Consider the following 20,795-nt stretch of genomic DNA (forward strand, 5'->3'; position numbering starts at 1 on the left):
AGCTTAGGATCAGATTTAAGCTAAACATGCAAATATAACAAAACATCATTGATACACAAGCATGTAGGAGAAACTCAAATAGTTTTATTGATATAACAAGAAGGTCCAGGAGGAGTTACAACCGATGATTCCTGATCCAGCATCAACCCCCTAGCAAAGGAATCCCCTCTTCACCTCCAACAAAGCATAAATCACCCAATGCACTGATCTCTATCTCAAAACCAACAGTAATTCTCTGCAAAGTACAAAATTCCAGCCTTCGGATCTCTGGGATGAGGGATCCATATATAGATGTATGAAAAGAGGATGAGTCAGCTTATGATTTGACTTGTGGCTTCTCTCTGTCAGTTCTTGCTTCCACTTGGAGACTGAGAGCCTCTTACTCATCCTTGGTCGAGCTCAGTGAGGCAAGTGTCATTGGGGAAGATTCTGGAAGCTTCCATTGTCTGTCCACCTCGCGGAATGACACTGCCATTTGTCATTTCCCGCTCAGCGCACCCTGGTAGTGCATTTAGGTGCGTTGCAACGCACCTGGCTAGTGTACTGGGGTGCTATGCAACGCAGCTGGCTAGTGGAGCAGCTGAAATGATCCTGATTTGACTGATTCTGAGCAGTTTCTGGTGGAGAACTTCTGGGAGAAGCTGTAATTGGTTGACCTTGTTCCTTTAGGGGCAGGAACAACTCTTTTAGGGACTTAGGATCCCTTGGTTTATGGACATTTCATGCTTAGAGCTGTAAGGCACAAAAATGCCTATAACACCTACCTTCCCGATAGCCCCGGTCGCGTTGTATCCACCATCCATCTACGCAATCCAATGGTTAGCCCTGTTCCTCCATTCAGTGTGTCCACCCGCCATGAATTCTACGCCACCTTTGACTGAGCTGTGCTTCCAAAGGACAATGGTGATTAACTACCTGTACCCAACGCAGTTATTCTTCAGAAACTGCATTCAAGAGCATTATGGCTAAAGAGCAAGAAGGACGTGCCTTGAGCGGTTAAACGTACTTATCAGTAATGGAGCCTGTTTCATATTATACTCCACCTGTGCAGGAAGGACGACTGAGCAACAGAGAATGTCAAATTAATTTATTGAATCAAGAAAAGTGTAGCAGAGGCTCCATTAGAGAGTTAAGGTGGTTGGTGGTCCATTATGACCCCTCCACGCCTGGAACAACAGAATATTTTTGTAAACAAACTCTATATATACCCAGAACACAGATGTAATAAGGTTGATGGTTGTAGTTTTGATGTAAGGTTCAACTTCTGGAGAATGTAACTACTGTGATACTTGTAGCGTCTGGTCTTCATTTTCAGCTAATACAAGCCTCTTTTGCTGTTAATTTCTCACTTTCCACTTCTATTCTATTCTAGGCTGTGCCTGTTATGTATTTTTCATGTGCTCTTGATGTTTAGCATTAGAGGGGCTATCATCCCACCTCTGTGTTAGAATGTAGTATGTATCATTGAATGTGCTATGCAGGTTTCTATTTACTTAGTGCCAGAGAGTTGTCATCCTGTCTGTGCATTAGGAAATAGATTTGTAGACCTCTTTACTGGTTGCAGCCAGCCATCACATGGTCTTGTGCATTTGCTGGTGTGGTCAGTATTCTCCATGTTCACTTAATCCTCAAACTGTGAGTAATTGGTGGTCTAAAGCCTTGTAGTCTAGGGGTGTTCACCCATGTCTTGGGTTAAGCATAGTAGAAGTGGTTATCTGGCTTGAATATGCATCATTCCTTCAATTCATCCATTTCCAACATTTTGTTGAATCTGTAATGTTCCCAAGCATCTCTGAGATACAACCTAGGAGAGTTTCTTGGGGTGATAACAGGACTTCAATCAAGCCCAGTGATCATCTAGTTAACTGATCAATCAGCCAAAAATAGCTAGTGCATGTAAAGAATTCGAGTTCCCCTGCTGTAGTGGAGATTCCAATTCAGTGTAGCATCAGTTGTAAACTAGTATTGAGTGTCCAAGTGTTGCATGTAGTCAGATGCTCAACCTTAGGAATTGTGCAATTCATTTTGGAAAAGTTCCTAAATAACATGGGCCTAACTTCTCAAGGAATTGCGTAAGGAAATAGGGGCTCAAGCAAAGGCAGAAATTGAGTAAGTTTGGGCTAGAGCTTCTGAGTGGGCAGAGAGATAGGTTATTCACTTGTGAGTTGTGAACAGTTGAGCAAAGCAATTGAAATACATCTATATTCATCAGATTAAGGCAAGAAGGAATTAGGGTTTTTAGTAGATTGCTTTCCTTGGGGAAAATATTGTGTGCATGTGTTTTATTTCTTATTGCATGTCTCATTTTTTTTTCTAGATTGTGAATTAACTTACACAAAGTAGTAGAGAAGGTTTGTGTCTTGTGATTTTGAAAAAACTTCATGAGCAGTTTCAAATATACACCATAATTTCTACATGGTATTATAGCAGGATTCACATTAGAGAAGGAATTTCGAATTTGTTTCTTGGGAGTTTTGAGTTTGCAGTTCAGTGTAGCAGGGTCTCTTAAGCGCTGAGAAGATGACCTTCAATGGGTCAAGGGTAGATTATGCCTTGGAAGGAAGCTCTAATTTCATTTCATGGAGGAGGTATTCGATGAAAATGGATTGCTAGAATACATCAAGAGAGATGTTGTAAAACCAACATAATTTGATACCTAAAACCTTGCTTAGTAGAAGAAAGATGTATCCAAGGTGTGGAGAATAATATTGGAGGGAGTACGAGACCACACTGTCACTAATATCCATGGGAAAGAAAATCGTTATGCAATTTGGTAGGCACTGATAGATATGTTCCAGAATAGTAGTGACCATAGGAAATTGGTGCTCAAGGATAAACTTTGAAATATCAAGATGTAGAAGAATGACTTTATCTTGCAATATTTGAGGAGGTTCACACAAGTTCATGATGAGCTTGTAGGAGTTGGTGTTACTGTTTCAGAGGATGACTTGGTAAGCATAGCCCTTCTAGGCCTTCCCAAGAGTTGGCATAGCTATCAAGATTCAGTGAACGAGAGGGAGAAACTACTGAATTGGGAATGCTTATGGTTTGATTTGGTATAGGAGGAAATAAGGGGGAATACCAGAGATGGAACCTCATCCAAGGGAAAGGATGAATAGAACTTTTCATTGGTTGGAAAGGGAAAGAAGGGAAAAGGGAATAAATCTCAAACCAAACTAGAATCTAGCCAAGGGGGAAAGAAGAAATATTTGTCAAAAATTAAATGCTTCCATTGTCATGAATATGGGCACTATGCCAGGAAGTGTCCACCGAAAAAGGAAAGAAAAAAGACCTTAGGAGGAGCAGCAGGTGAATCCTTGGCTTCATAGTTCAAGCTTGACTTTACCCTTATTGCATGCATATCCAACACAATGACGACGAGCGTGTGGTACTTGGACTCAGGTGCATCGTTCCACATGATAGGGTGTAGGGATTTTTTCAGTGACCTAGAGGAGAATGATCTCAAGATGCACATCAAGCTAGGGAAGGATGTAAGGTATCACACAACCAGTATTGGTACAATCATCTTTCATAGGGAGTTGGGCTCCCCTCCCAGGCTCAAGGATGTCATGTTTGTTCTAGGCCTAAAGAAAAATGTCATCTCTGTTTCAGTTTTGAAAGCTAATGGTTATGATGTGATCTTCAAAAAAGGAAAAGCATTCCTGAGACACATAGCCATGGGACAGGTGAAGCAGATTGGGGTTTGTGTGAAGAACTTGTATAGGGTAGATGTGGAAGACTGTGTTGCATTAATCACTAAGGCAGAGAAAGTGTAGGGCTGCGATGTCGGTGAACTTTGGAACAAAATAATTGGCCATTTGTATCATGGAACCTTAAATATTATACAACAAATAAACACTAGCCTCCCTAAAGGAGCACTTGAGCAATACCATGTATGCAAAGGATGTACGTTGGGTAAGTACAGAAAATCCACATTCCATGATTGGGACAACAAAGCACATGCAGTCCTAGAAAGGATACACTCTGATGTCTGTGGACCTTTCTTGAGAGCCTCCACTGCCATGCACAAATATTTTGTCATTTTTACTGATGAATTCTCACAAGAGTGTTAGATCTTCTTCATGCGGAGAAATATGAGCCATTATCCAAGTTCGTACAATTCAAGGGACTTGTTGAGAAAGAAACCAACAAGAAGGTGAAGGCTCTCGGGAGCAATAATGGAGGTGAGTATGTGTTGAATGAATTTAAAAGAAATTGTGGGAAAGAAGGAATTCGACGAGATTTGACAACACCCCACAACCCACAACATAATGGGGTGGTTGATAGAAGAATCATAGCATTATGGAAGCAGTGAGGGTGATGTTGCATGACCAAGGCCTACCTCTAAACTTGTGGGCTGAGGCATGCAATACAATAATATGTTTGCAGAACCGAAGTCCTCATCAGATTCTTGGCATGATTACATCAGAGGAGGATTTATCGGGGAGAAATTCGGATGTGTCACACTCCAAAATTTTTGGAGCTTCTATTTACTGCCATGTCTCCAAAGATTAAAGGAATAAGCTTGATTCAACTATAGAATTGGGGGTATTTATGGGTTACATAGAAACTCCCCACAACTACCATGTGTACTTGCCATCCCGCATAATGAGAGTTGTGTGAAGGGATGTAAAGTTTGATGACGAGAAAGTGATGTGTTGCTCTCTTGAGAGGGAGATTTAGATCCCACCAGAAGAGGAGATTTTAGCTCCAAAGGAGGAGCCTCAAGAATTTGTGGAGCAACCACAAATCGAGGAGAAGAGGGTGGAGACATTCACTCTAGTAGAACCATCTAGAGATGCGAGGGAGAATGTGGGAGCTCCTTCAAATTTGCGCAGGCAAAGGAGGTCACCTGAGAGGTACACTGGCTACATGGATCTTATGATTGAGCTTATATAGATTGAGCCATCCTATTTTGAGGAAGAAATAGAGAAACATGTATGGGTTGATGCAATGGTGGAGGAATATGAATCCATTGCAAATAACAGTGTTTGGGAAGTGGTCCCAAGACCAACATATAAATCAATAGTGGGTTTGAGATGGATCTTCAAGGTGAAGCAGGAAACAAACAAAAGCATAGAGAAGTGTAAGGCCATATTTGTGGCCAAGGGGTACTCTCAAGTTGAGGGAATTGACTATGAGGAGACCTTTTCTCTTGTAGCAAGGTACTCATCCATTAGATCAATTCTTGCTCTGCTCAGGCTATGCAAATGGGGTGGAAGATCCACTAGATGGATGTAAAAACAACATTTCTCAATGGGGTTATTAAGTAGGAGGTGTACATCAAGAAAACAAAAGGTCTTAAGACATTTGATCGGGAGTCTCATGTGTGCAGACTCAAGCGAGAGTTGTATGATCTCAAACAAGAACCTCATTCTTGGTACACCAAGATCGATAACTATCTCACCGGTTTGGGCTTCACCATAATTGAAGTGGATGCAAACCTCTGTCACATATTTGTAGAAGGTAAATTTCTTATTATTGTCTTATATGTGGATGATTTGATTTTAACCAGTGATGAGTAGTTGATCAGATATTATAATGAGGACCTTGCAAGGGAATTTGAAATGAAGAACATGGGTCTCATGCACTACTTCCTCGAGTTGGTAGTATGACAAGGCGATGGGGAATTGTTTGTCTCTCAAGGAAAGTATGCAAATGAGATACTGCAGAGATTCTGTATGGAGAGTTGTAAACCCATGGAGACAGCTCTAGCAAACAACTAGAGGAAGGAGGATGCCACTTCAAGTGAAGAAGTGGATGCTACCATTTATAGGAAGCTAGTGGGTTCACTCATGTATCTTGTGAACACATGACTAGATATGTGCTATGCAGTCAACCAACAAAGCCAAGCTATGGTTAGGCCAACCAAATTATTTTGGAAGGCATCTAAGAATGTTTTATAGTACCTTAGAGGCACTACCCATTTTTTACTATGGCACAAACGAGCAAAGGGAGTGAAGTTGTGTGCCTTCATAGATGCAGATTGGGTGTGAAGTCCATTTGATCGAAAGAGTACATCAGATGGAATTTTTAGTGTTGGGTCTACAGTTGTTTATTGATACAACAAGAAGCAAAGATATGCGGTGCTCAGCTCGACAGAAGTAGAATACATGGCTACAAGTCAAGCAACATGTGAGGTGATATGGATGAGAAATATACTTGTTGGACTATTTGGTCAGATGATGGATCCAACTGTGATAATTAGAGTTGCATCAAGCTCTCTAAGAATCTTGTATTTCACGATCGATCCAAGCATATAGATATCCAGTATCACCATTTACGAGACTGTGTGCAGAGGTGGATGATGTTGCTACACTACATTTTGACAGAGGAACAAGATGCTGACATTTTGAAAAAATCTTTGTAAAGAGGGAAGTTTGAGTTCCACAGGTGCAGGATAGGGGTGGTTGATAATCCCTTTCTTGCTGAGAGGGAGTCTTGAAAAATGCAACAAGAAATTCTCAATTTGATTTTTCCTTGATTAAATTGAGAAGATTTGAATTTCCACATCAACAAACAACTTGGATGCAGTTAACCTATGTGACATGAGTTGTTTCAACTAGTTTACTCAGTAAATTTGATCTGGAGGATTCATAGTTCAGTTAAGCATGTGTGATTGTTAATTTGTAGCAATAAAAGTTAATTGTCTCAAGTTGTTTTTAGTTAAACTAGATTTGACTCCTTAAGGAACTAGTGGAAGTCAATTGTGCAGTGGCACTTCAATCAAACTCAGTGATCATCCAATTAACTGATCAATTAACCCAAAATAGCTAGTGCATGTAGAAAATTCAAGTTCCCTGCCTATGGTGGAGACGATGTGCTACTATTTGGCAGATTACCTATTCTGTAATGGAGACGCATTTATGGTATTATTGACCTCTTTGGATTGGTCTATGGACTCCTTATGAATAATACTAAATCTCATATGATTTATTCTTACCCAAACGATGCACTGGTATTGGAGATTTCTCATATTTTTGGTGTTATCTGCACTGCATTAGATGCAGGTTTTAACTATATTTGATTTATGCTCCAATCTAATAGTTATGGAAGTAAAGATTGGAGCTGGCTTATAAAGAAAATCCACCATAAACTGTTATCATGGGCACACAAGGGGCTCTCCCTGGGAGCTCAGTTGAATCTATTTTAAGAAGTCCTTCATATCATCTCTGTATGTTGGCTTCATCCTTTCGCTTTGTGTAAGAATATCATTAAAATTATCTTTCTAACTCCATATTGACATGGGACAATCTATGTTGTAGAGGACAGAGTGGGAATGGTTGTTGTTTACTCTGTATGGAGGTGATGGATGACCCGACTCATCTATTTCTTTGATGCTCCTTTTCAAAATCAATTTGGAAGGGTGTATTTAAGATGCTAAATTTACAGATGGATTGGAAATTCTCTTTTGTGGTTGATTGTATTCGGGACTAGATTATTGAATATAAAAAATTTGGCCCACTTCCTATATACATTGGGGTTTTGACTTGAACAATTCATTACTATACCAAGCTCCTTTGTTGTGATACATCCACCTCCATCCTTGTCAAACAAGCTAAAAGCTTCCCTGAACTCAGAGATTTGTTCCTCTATAAGTTTGCCCATCATTTTCACGTAATGCAAGTAGATAAACCACCAGAGAAACTAGGACAGTCCTCTGACTAGGTTTCTCTAGGTCAAGATTGATCTTACTTTCTCTTGATCGACCTTATTCCTTCTCAAAACAAAATAAGGGATGACTTTGATCGATCTGTACCTTCCATGATCCCTTATCAAAATAAGTGAACAAATATTTGTCTTCTGTGGTTAGTAACAATATTTGATTTTTATTAGAACATATCCTTATAATTTATGAGAGGATGAATTGTTACAGAGAGTGATTTATATTGAAATTTCTATACTTGCAGGGCCTGGGAAAAGTTCTTGATCCTTCTAGTGATTTACTCAGTGTGGGTTTTTCCATTTGAGTTTGGGTTTATTGAGGAGCAAAAAGGAGGCTTATTTTTTGTAGACTTGATTGAAGACTTTTTCTTTGCATTTGACATTATTATGACCTTCTTTGTACCTTACCTTGACAGAAAAACATAATTTCTAGTAGATAGACACTAGAGCATTGCTAAAAGGATAGTTGATTTTGCAGTTTTGAATGCCATGAAGAAAATTACAAGTGCCTCTTTTCATAGATAAAGTTTGAAACCTGCAATTAATAGAATCCCACTCATTATAAAACATTATCTCATCATCTTCTAAAACATTACAAAACATTATCTCATCATCTTCTAAAACATTACAAAACATTCAAAGACCTGATCATGGCATGGTTCAATATTGCCTTATACCATTGTCATTGAAATAATTGGTTCAAGTAGCATTGGATGCACAATTTCACCCGATGGCATGTGATTAAGTTGGAGTAAATTCTCTCACACCATCCCTTTTGTTAAAAGAAATTATTCAAAACTTATGGTTATTTTGCATCTACCATACCCTAATGACCCTAGTACTTTGGCCATTGGCAAGAAACCTTCTTATTTATTTTCCATCCAGATAATGGGAGACATAGGCTCCCTTTGGCTTTTGTAACTTCCCATATATGAATTTAACATGGAATTTGTAACCTCTAATTTAAGAATTTAGTGTGTCATGTACTTGGTTTAGTATCCTTACACTTTCAGCATGATTAAAATCCAAATCTAGCTCCACAAACAACAACACAATCATTGTCTTCAAGAAGTAGTTTTAAGACCACCCAAGGTTACCCCACAAGATTGTGGGTAACATTTGGCTCCAACTTGGATACAACTGTTTGTCTTGGGAGCACTTGAGAACCCCAAAATCTCATCCTTACCACGAAATTTGTGATCCAGTGTAGCCACCTCAAGCTCTCAAGGAGGCAATATACATTTACTGTGTTAGATTATCATATAAAATAGGGAAATGTCGAAGTTTTCATGCTTGTAGGTTGTAACTTTGTTTAATATTGTCTTAAAAAGCTAATTAAAGCACCTTTTCACCAAAAATATTTCAAGTTTGTATTTGCCTAAGTTGCCACATATCTTTTCTCCAACAAGCCTTACATACCCTTTTTATAGTATAGATTTTACATTATATTTATACTTATAGATGCTTCCTTTTGATGAATCAAAGAAAATAAGACCTACATATTCCCACAAAATAATTTATCTTTTGCTGACTATACAAGGCTTATGTGTATAGTAGTATCTACCTTTCTTTATGTTTGGTTCATTGATATGAAATTCACACATAGATATAGAGTAGGTTCCTATTTTATTTGGAGTAGACTCATCAACCTCGATGGTTATTCTTGAGACTGTGCAAATAGGAACACCATTTATGCTTCTCTTCTTATCTTCTAGTGTGTGTTGTTGGCTTGCATCAAGGTGGCAATGGTTGGGGCTTCATAATCGTTTTGGTTCCTATCAGATCTGCTCTAGGTTATTCCATGGCGGCTCTATTGGTGGCCTTGTGCCATTTTATTCATGGTTATATGTTGGGGTTTTTACCTATTTTGTAATGGTTTGATTCCTAACTTTGGTAATTTGAGAGATGCACCCTTTTTAAGGGTTCTTTTATGTAGGCCTACGTGCATAGTTTTCTAGATTGCAGGTAAAACCAATGGATGAATGGTGTTTAAGGCTATTATAGTGGTTTTAGGCCCTATATTTTGAATCTTGGCTCTGATACCATATGTGATTCCTAAGACAAGGCATCAAGAATTTTGAACTACCATGTGCCCATGTTACATTTTGTATATTCATTTGACTTAAAAACATTCTACAAGCATGTAAATATGTATATGGAGATATATGTACACACACACACATAATATTCATAAAATAATCTAGATAACATCAACAGTAATAAGAGTACATGGAGTTTGTGAGGTCCATGAAGTCGCTTTCCTTCCCATGACCTTCAAGCCCACCTAACTGAATTTGTGACGCAACCAACTAGGAACAACCTTTCTGACATCCTAACCCTAGGGAACCTCCACAAATTTCCTTACCCTTTGTACCCAAGCCTTGATTGACACCCATAGTGTTTTCAAACCGTGTGCTCAAATCATCAAGTTCCTATCACCTCCTTAGAGAACCCTTAGTATCCAAACTCTTTAAACTCTATTCCTCTCCTCTTTCCCCAAAGCTTCAACAAACCCAAATATGACAAAATGACTAGAGTTCCTTCTCAACATCCTCTCCTTCCAAGACTTATTCCCTCTCCTTCCCCCTAAATATTTATTCCCCATTAATGGTTTACCTAACCATTCTTTAAGTCCCATAACTAACATCACCACCCCCCCCCCCCCCCCCTACCACCACCAAATAATAAGAATTAATACATGATAAATAATCAAACAATTTTTGTTATTTAATCAAATTCAAAGAGTCATGAGAGGACCAAAACTAATTTAATATTAAATTATTCATAAGGTTTTACTTAAATGCATAATCAAGCTTAATCAATCTTAACTCTAATCATAAACTTAATCATTAATTGGTCATTTAGGATAATAGACCATATAATACTAGCATATCCATGTCAGTTATGGGTATGTAGATAACATACACATACCTTGTATATAAACTAATAACACGAACAAGAAATCAACAAGAAATCATTCTTTTAGTAGGTATGATAATAACTAATCATAACATAAAATAGTTGGGGATTGAGTGTTACAAATGGATCCATTATATTTTATATCTTATTAATATTTGGTTGTTACTTAGTAAATGAACTATTGCTCATTGCATTTTTCAAAAAAAAAATTCCCTCACTCACCAATGTATTAAAAGTGCTAAGGGAGGCTGGTGGTACATTGTCAATCCCCATATATTTACCCCCTTTCTTGGTCTTCAAATGGAGCACAATAGTAATTGGAAACTAAAATACCAACTAGTAACCCTAAGGGAATTAATAAGATTTACCCCCTTTCTTGGTCTTCAAATGGAGCACAATAGTAACTGGAAACTAAAATACCAACTAGTAACCTTAAAGGAATTAATAAGATTTTGTATCGAGAGCTCTATAAACTCTTTTGCAAGAGCATTTACCAGTTGAGCTAATCTTTATTGCTACTAGCTCTTAACTGAACCCTTGACACTTTATTATTAAAAAAAATTGAAACAAGAAACATGTATTATTAGTGGTTGATATATTCCAATTGATTAAATAACTTAACAACCATGATATCAATTATTTAATAAGGAAATTTTTTATCAATGGAATAAACATAAATATTATTGAAATAGCTTAATGCTATGGTGTGGATGGAAATTGTTTTATAATCAATGCATTTTGTTTTTCCATTTAATCAAATAGGTCCCTTTTCTTGAGAAACATACCAAACGCTAACATTTATTAAGGTGGGTTATTATCATATTTGCAATGAAATTATATATTTATTTTTTGGTTAAGTCGGGTTAGTTTAGAGAAAGAAATGGGAAAAGGGGAAAACAAGAAGTTAATTTTTTTAGCAAGGAAATTCCAAATACATTTGGAAGGGCATGCCGAGATAATGGCGAACTTGGACTCCCTGTTCAGGGCTATGGGATTTGTGAATCCATGGACGCGCCAATTTTGGGCAGGGACAAAGGGGATAAGTAAAACACTCTGGCTATCTTGGTGGAGGGTTGTGTCAAGACTGTGGTGAAGCTGGAATATTTTTTTCAGGCTATGGGATGATCGAGTTATAGGGTGCGAATCTGTGGATGTGTTAGTGTTGAGCGGGGACATAGGGGATAAGGACAACACTAGTTGTCTTGGTGGGGAGCCATGCCAAGACTGTGGCAAAGATGGACTCCTTTTTTAGGGCTATGGGATTAGTGACTTATCTGGGGCCTTCAGGCTCAAGCCAGAGCTGCAAGATAGCAAATCAAATTACTATTGCAGCAAACCTAGGAGGTTTGAGCAAGGGCCTTGTATTTACTTGTCTCTTCCCCAGGTAGCAGTAGGGTCGAAGGTGATGGAACATCTATTTGGAGAGAGGGCTATCGGGTAAGCTTTTTTGCCTGGGGTTTTTTCATATTATATGCATAACGATATGGGTATGGCATTGTAGGGCACTACGAAAATGGGGATTTATCTACTCGAGACTACACTGTATCACCAACTTTATCTATCTATGAAAGCTAATGGAGATGGGCGGTTGGGTTTTCATGCATACTGCCACTGAGAGGCTTGGTAACCATTCTTTGGGGGCCACGCCACTCTCACAATCCAACATTGTAACTATTATGCCACACACTGCAAAATGGAGGGTTCTCGTAGCCCTTGCTCCATCCAACGTCTCCATGATTTTCAATAACCACGACAAGGGTTAATATTTTCACAATATGGCCAGAACTGAAATTATGACTATTTGTTGCATGTTGAGGTATGGAACCTAAACTAAAATTAGGGTTTTATGTCTTAATTATACTTCTTGCTCAAATATTATTGATTTTTTGTTCTTTTCTAAAACCCTGGGAGATGACATTGACAAAAATTTCCCTTTGTGGGCACCCGTCTCTCTATTTTTGGTTTATTTTAGGGAAGTCTAAACTGGATTTCTTATATCATGATTAAAATACATTGTATATAAATTAGAAGGATATAGAGCTCATTTAGTTGTGTATTTTTTGTGAATATTTATCTCTATTTTTCATGTCACACGCAGAGTCACAAATTAGAGACCTCGGGTTGCATGCTTGCTCTTAGAATTCTATGGTGTTATCTTTGTGTGAAATCAAAGAGGCCTCATTTTTTATTTTGAAATGTCATTTTGGTCTGGCACACCATAGTGAGAATTGGGGCTAGAGGAGCTCACGAGTTAGCCAAGTTTTCATTGGAATTTTGGGAATAAATGAGGTTTCCATTGAAACTGAGCATATTTTCCTATGTTTTATTTCATCTAGTGAGTGTAGAAATGTATCCTTAATAGACATTGTCAATTGTTAGTATTTTTTAATCAACAACTGGATAGAGTGGTAGTACAGGGTATGGTCTACTCCTACTGGTTTTTGCCTCAACAATTATTTCTGAAAGTTCTTTAAGAAATATGCCCTAAAAGCTACATTGCATAGAGAAAACTATGCAGAAAAAAGTTGCCTGACTTCATCGCTTGTCCTGGATAATAATGCTTTGAATTGTTAATAATGTCACCAGAGGTGGCTCTCATGTCAACCAATCAATGAAATGAAATGTAATGCCTAGTCGCTTATATTCAAGACAGAACAAGAAACATCCAAATGGTAATAGGAATAAAACAAACTAATGAAAGTAATTCCCTTAGAATGAGCTATTACTGATCAAAAGTAATCCTCAAATTAGGAGGCATATGTAATACAATGGGTTGGGGGATGTCTTTACATACACAATGGGTAGGATTGGAGATGTTGAATAGCTGACCGGGCCAACAACTATTCAAAAATCAAACCATGTAAAACACTAAAAACTTTATTCCAAAGTTTTGATAGGTTGGTTAGTGAGTTTTGTTAGACTAGAACAATTCCTTAAACTTGCCACTTGGTCTAATTCCTTACATTCAGAGTCAACTCCATATTTTTATTTCTTTCACTAATTTATTTCATTAGCTAATGGAGGATTCATCAAAAACCTCATTCATTCTACCATTTTTATTGTTTCATTTTGACTTGATTATTTGAGATTGGGTGCCTTCTTTCATTAATTTATCATTTGGGATTTACAACAATTGCTAAGGTTTACAATTATTATAGAAAGGTGGATGATAAATTTTTTAAATTTTAGAGGAGAATCTACAAAATGTCCTATCCTTGGTTATGGTTTTGAATTTATCATTTGGGATTGATGACAATTGCTAAGGTTTACAATAATTACAGAAAGGGGGATAATAACTTTTTTAAATTTTAGAGGAGAATATGCAACATGTCCTATCCTTGGTTGTGGTTTTGAATAAGTGAAATTTTCTCTTTCTCATGCCAAGAAATAGAGGGCATTCAATTGTTCAAGGATTGTTTAATAGTCACACAAACATACAATCACAAATTCCTTCAACTGAGATGCTAGGTTTGATGGTGAGCTATTTCACCAAAATTGCCTACAACTTTCTCTAGGCCTCATTCCCCAAGAGATCATGCTATTTGGGTGGGATATGCCATAGTGACACTAAATCCCTAGTGTACAACTTAACAAGGCATTGACCTCATTAATGAAATAATGTTATATTTTCCACATTTTGGTGGATATGTTGTATTGACGAAGCACGATGCCATTTTCTTGAGCGTTGGAATTGAGATTGGGGCTTTGATGGCTTCCATAAATTACCCTCCACTCTCATTTATCATTGTAAAAGCTACTGAAGAAGGGTTTGCTACCACTACCACTAAAAGATAAAGGTGCCATTATTTGAACATAGTCGTAGCTACACATAAGATAAATATTAAAAAAGATAAGGTTAACCTCTTATCATAGAATGAACTATCAAGTTGTCAGAATCTTACCATCACTGATTTGTGCCCCTTTAAACATAGTCCATCCATTTTTGGACGTATTCCGAACATAAATCATGCAACCAAAGAGAAGGCGATTGGTTATTGCTAGGTATTTCAAATACCACAACAAATGTCATCCAGTAGCTAGTTTACATCCTCCAATGCTCCTTTGTTTCCATAAAACTTCTCCTTCACATCATCAAGTAATAAGGCTATCTTTGGTGGCTCTAACATAAATATGCAATCACGATGTGTTTTTTTTACACTATGAAGAAAACATGTAAGGATTAAGGGCAAAGAAAAACCAGATCTAAAAATATGTAACAAACTATATTTTAAGGTGTGTTGTCCTTCTTTTAATTTGCTAAAATCTGCTACCATACACTGAAAAATCATTACGTTGCAACATTATGATTGTGGTTTCTTCCAAGATAATTTTTTTTGACCATCATAAGTATATTCTGCACTCAAATATTGACCCTAAATCCTAGGTAAATTTAAATCTTGAAACCTATCAAAACAACAGTCTTGAAATACCAGAATCTACAAATCTCTAAAAACATACTGCAGAAAAATAATAATAGCTAGTACATAGATATGAGCTTTGAATCACATCTATATTCTATTGAATATATAAAGAAAAAAATACATGGAAATAAATCAAAAGAAAATACTTTCTAATCCTAACTGAAGCCCTAACCTAGTCTAATCACCCAATGTGCTACAACTACATGGATAAAGTGTGTCAGGTATGTGCATTTGAGCTGGAAGATGAATTGGAGCATTGCATAATGCATCTCATTCCTTGAGAAATGTGCCCTCTACCTAAGCGTGAACTTTATTACGCACAAGCTCTTTGATTAACTAGGGATCTACTTTCGCTGAACTGTATTGAATTGAACTGAATCTGATTTCGAAATTGAACTAAAGAAAAATTGGAATGGCTAATTCTAAAACAATGTGAAAGCTATAATTTGTTGAAGGTGGCAAAGCTAGAAATATATGAAGATAGGTGCATGGATCAATACTCCCCACACTACTATGGCTAGGGTACCAGAACATACTTTTATTATATGGATCTGCAATAGGTGTACATTTATTGTTGTTGTATGAATATATTGTTGTACCTCCTTACTAAGTGTGTCTTTGTATTGTGGAGAAAACGATTGGAGCTAAATAAGGTAAAAACGTTTAACACTCCCATTAGTGTGGAAATTTTTGTCCACCAAACCTAGTGTCTTGTTGAACATGTTGAACTTCCCCTTTGCCAGGGGCTTAGTGAATATGTCTGCAACCTGCGAACTTGTTTGATAATACTCTAGAGCCATTACTCTGTTTTCAACTATGTTGTGAAGAAAATGGTATTTAATATCAATAGTCTTGGATTAGTCATGGAATGTTGGATTTTAAGAGTATGATATGGCACTAATTGTCTCATAGACCATATTATGCTTCAAAATATCATCTGTCAGCTATATTATCAACTTGTGAAGCCATATTTCTTCATAAGTAGTAGTATTTGTTGCGATGCACTGTGCCTTAGATGAACTCGATGCCACCGATGCTTGCTTCTTTCTAGAATCTAAACCAAGATATCACTCATGAATCCAAACCAAAGAAACAACTTGAAGAAATTTTCGTGTCACTAGAATCGATTTCCCATTTGGAATTAACAACCCCATATGGCGTCAACTTAGCATAATGTATTGTTCCCTTTAAGTATCATAACACATGTTTTGTGGCTACCTAGTGACTTTTCCATGACTAAACCATATATTGGCTCAAAGGGCTTACTAAAAAATGTATATTAGCTCTAGTATTAACCATGTACATGAAAGGTCCAATCCATTGTTTATGCATCGAAAGATTTACCAAATCTGAATCCAAATTAGGATTCAACATCATATTAGGTATCATAGGAGTAGTTAATGGTTTATAGTGCATCATCTAAAATCTCTTTAGAACCTCAACTATACACTTACTTAGGTATCATAGGAGTAGCTAATGGTTTATATTGCATCATCTGAAACCTCTTTAGAATCTCAACTACACACTTACTTGGGCTCTGCCAACTTTTCCTTGCATCCTACTATGAGCTTCTTGGGACCAAAACAAGCAGATCAGATCTATCAATTAAATAATAAAGAATGGGATATGAAGAATTTTTTAAGCCCAAATGTAACATGTACTCATTAATATTGTAATATTAATCACAAATTGCTTGCTTTAGCCCATAATGGGTTTTATTTAATGTGCACACATGGGTCTCTTGTCCATGCACCTAAAATCCTCTCAATTGATTAATGTATAATTCTCACACCATTGAGGAATATTGTATTTACATCCATATGATATAATTTCCAACCAAAAATTGATGCCAAAGACATGACAGTCCCGAGAGAAGAATGCTTGACAAGTGAGGTGTTTTGTGGTACTGCAATCTTTTGTAGCTAGAGACTTGCTTTCATGGCAAAGTTGGAGAGTCGAGACTCTACAGAGCTTGCATGGAAAAGTAGAGCACATATTGAGGTTCCTTGGAGGTAGAGAGTTTGATGATGGATGACATGCCAGGTGGTGCTATTTGAATATCATTTATTTTATAATAAGTGTTTCCATGGGAGATATTTTGGAATTTTGAGGTTCCTATATTTTCGGAGGCTCAACTCCAATTTTTGAGACACTGTTGTTTAGAAGGGGTCACTAATATTTTTAGGCAATTACATGGTCTTAACTAAATATACCTCCATATAGGGAATAGTGTTAGGCTGCTTTATGAAAATCAAGACTAGATCTTCGTAATGGTATTGATGGCCAGTTCGTCAATAGGAGCCTCATTTCTCCACTCTTTACTCAGGGAGACCACAATCCTAAGATTTAATTTCTAGAGATGGTTCTTCAATATTTCATATGATTAGACTTCCCTCAAAGTATCCATCTGGAAATCTGCTCAGCATGAGATCCATTAATTTTGAAGATAATTTATTAATGTAATTAAGTATTCCATGATTCTGGCAATGCATTTCCATAAACAACAATGTCTTTTGCTATACTTGCAGGGCGGGTTCAATAGAAAAATCCCTTTGAGACTGAAGAGATGTTAGAGGTGAGCTGCTAATAAAATGTCATAGACATAATCAGTAACCAAAAATGCATGAGAGGGTCCTATCATGGACCATGGAATATTCAAATCTTACTCCTGTTGTTCTGTATTCCCTATGCTATCTTTAACACAACGATCCAATAAATTATCGGGGTATGCTATAGCTATACCAACATCTGAGTATTGTAATGAATATAAGGATTTAGTATAATATTTGCATGCTGATGAACCCCAAAAATGGACAAATATTTGGGCTCATCCAACCTCCTAATTTGACTTAATCCACCATTCTCATTTGTTTATTGCATGTTTTTGATTATTTTTATGTTAATAGAGTGAATTTGGTTAGTCATTATGCCAACAAGTCTAATGGGTGCTTTGTGTAGCATTTTTGGTCAACTTGGAGACAAATTTGAAGGTCTTAATGAGCACTTGGCAGCCAAATTCGTGGGAGAACAAGCTAGAGGATTTGTAGGAAGGTGTCCCCCTCATTTATGGGCCCTTACCTCGAATTATCCACCATCAGCTCGGAGTTCAAGGGCCACCGAATCAATCAGCTCAAGGGCAGCCAAGCAAGTCAAGTTGGACTGATGTTAACTACAAGTCTTGGGCAGCCAAGTCCCTAACTTTTAGGAGGACTGTTGGGTCCTCAAATTGTATAAATAAGAAGGCTTGGGGCCTCATTTTGGTTAGCTAGTGGGTAGTCATTTTGTGTAGCTAGTTAGTCAATTTGGGGATAGCTAGTTAGTCAATTTGGTTAGTCATGTTGTAGCTCGGTTTTTGCTCCTTGTAAGCCAGTTTTGGCATGTCATTAGATTCATGATTATTCAATAAAGACAGGCAGCTTTCGATCCAATTTTGAGTTTTTAAGAGAGCAATAGACCTCCTCTGTTTTGTAATGTTAATTTCTTTTTGTTTCAGCACTTTAGTTCATTGCTTTACCATGCAATTCAAAATTACAGGTTTGCTGAGTTAGTTTTTATGAGATTGAATGAGTTTAGCTTATGGTTGAATTGCTTTCGGTTGTTTAGTTAGATTAGCGGGTTGATAATACATCGGAGCTCCAAGGAAAAAGGTTGAGGAAGTCTCCACTGCCATCTCTGTTTGGAGATTGGAGTGCAGCCTATACCAACCACAAAAATACGTAGTTCTTCACTTTATACATGCTGCAACATAGTCTCGTTTATGATAGATCTTTCCATGCACTTCACTCTTGCACCATACACCTTCATCACAGCTTCATGCACATTCCTCTATACGCTTTATACTGCTGTTCATTGGTTCACCTTCCAACTCTTTCATTACCACGTAGCTTCATCCTTTTGTCCTTTTGTTGATCCTATCCTTCTATCCACCAACCACTTCGTGCACTCATTCTCTGTCCTATTTCTCTGCTCCTGAGTCATCACAAGTCTCATCTCCACCTTACCTATCCACCCAAACCATTCCATCCCTTCACCATCACCCAAAACTTCCACTTACAGCACATCCTGTAGAAATCCCTGAGTTTCCTGTAGAATCCCCTGCAGACATCCTGTAGGAGGCCACTCACTCGGTTGCTGAGCCTCTGAACGTAAGGAACCTCTATGGACGGATGCTGAGGATCCTTGGGGACCTCTCCTAGCCGCCCCAACCTTTCCCAAGCTTTCCTTCCTCCTTGCACCTCCTCTGCACAACCAAACCCTAATAAGAACAAAATCACAATCACTCCATTCACTTAAGAAAAATACAAAAACATGTCTTTTCAGATGCAAGTAGCTTAGACTCATGCATTTTCACTTACTAGAGGTAATGGCATCATTGGTAGAAGTTTCATTTACATTTTTGCATCATAGAGGTTAGACTAGTCAAATTAGGGTTTCCTAGGGTTTCTATGCTTTGATTTGCTTTCAGTTCATTTTTGCAAAGTAGATTAGTTTTCTTTGAGCTAGCTTTCGTCCATCATTTAGCAAGCTTCTTCTGAGAGCCTATAGAAGTTGGCTTGAGCCCTAGCGGACTTGTGCTAGCTGACCAAGTGACAGCTGCGACAAGAGCTAGTACTTGTGCATACAGCATCGTCGCTTCCAAGTTTGTACGAACTACCGGGTTGATAAAATTAAGAGACAGGAAGCCCCAGGAGTTGTAGCATTATTGCTACAATACTGGAGCTCACCATCTTTTTGGCGCCGTTGCCGGGGAAGCGGCAGAGTATTGGTGATTGTTGCTATTCTTCTATTTTCTACTACAACCTTCTTCTCAGTAGTTTATTTCATTTTTCATTCTGCAAAAGTAGCATAGATATTTCCTGCTTTCATAGATTAGCATTTCCTGCTTTCCTAGATTAGCCTTTCAATTCCGCAATTTCAATTTTGCAAGCGTAGATTAGTATTTCAATTTTGCAAGCGTAGACTAGCCTTTCCATTCCTGCAAGCGTAGATTAGTATTTCAATTTTGCAAGCGTAGACTAGCCTTTCCATTCCTGCAATTTCATTTGAGCAAAATAGATTAGTCCTTTCCTGCTTTCATTTCAATTCCGCATTTTCATTTCAGCAAGATAGTTAGTTGCAGTTCAATCTATTTCAATTTTGCAAGTAGAAGTAGAAAAAAGAAAAAACAACCAAAAAGATTTCATTTCATGCTTTGTAGGAGTAGAGATAAGTTAGAAAAATGATTGCACAACCCCCCCACTGCTTCACACAGCCAACGTTCTTCTTCGATGGCTGTGATGAAAGAACCCCTGGGTGGACATCAAGACATATCTGAAGAACCTCTAGGGGAGAAGAAGAAAGAAACACTCCTCTGAAGCAAATGGCTACAAGCAAAAATGATTGGAGTAGTCCCTTGTCCAAAGATGAATTTGAAAATCAGATCGAAGGTTTCAAGAGTGATATGAGGCAGTTTCTTGCCATGCAACTGGATACCTTGCGGATCCAAAAGAAGCAAGAAGAAGCCAAGAGGGCTTTGGCCATTTTTTGTCCTAGGTGCACTAGAAAGCATCCTAGGAACGAATGTCCAATGCACCCTCTAGAAGTGTGTTTCATCTGTGAAGAATACCATCCTACATATCAGTGCCCTTCCTTGCCCAGAATCAAAGATACATATCAAAGAACCAAGGGAGCCACTGAATCACTCTGTTATATGAACCAAAGGAGGCCACATGGACCCATACCCTACCAGCAGGAACTACAAGGGACACCCGAGACCTATTATGACCCTTACCAAGCCACCTTCATGCCTTC

This window comes from Pinus tabuliformis, chromosome 6 (assembly GCF_031772625.1).
Source record: "Pinus tabuliformis cultivar Carrire ecotype Pingquan chromosome 6, CPIR1, whole genome shotgun sequence".
NCBI lineage: Eukaryota > Viridiplantae > Streptophyta > Pinopsida > Pinales > Pinaceae > Pinus > Pinus tabuliformis.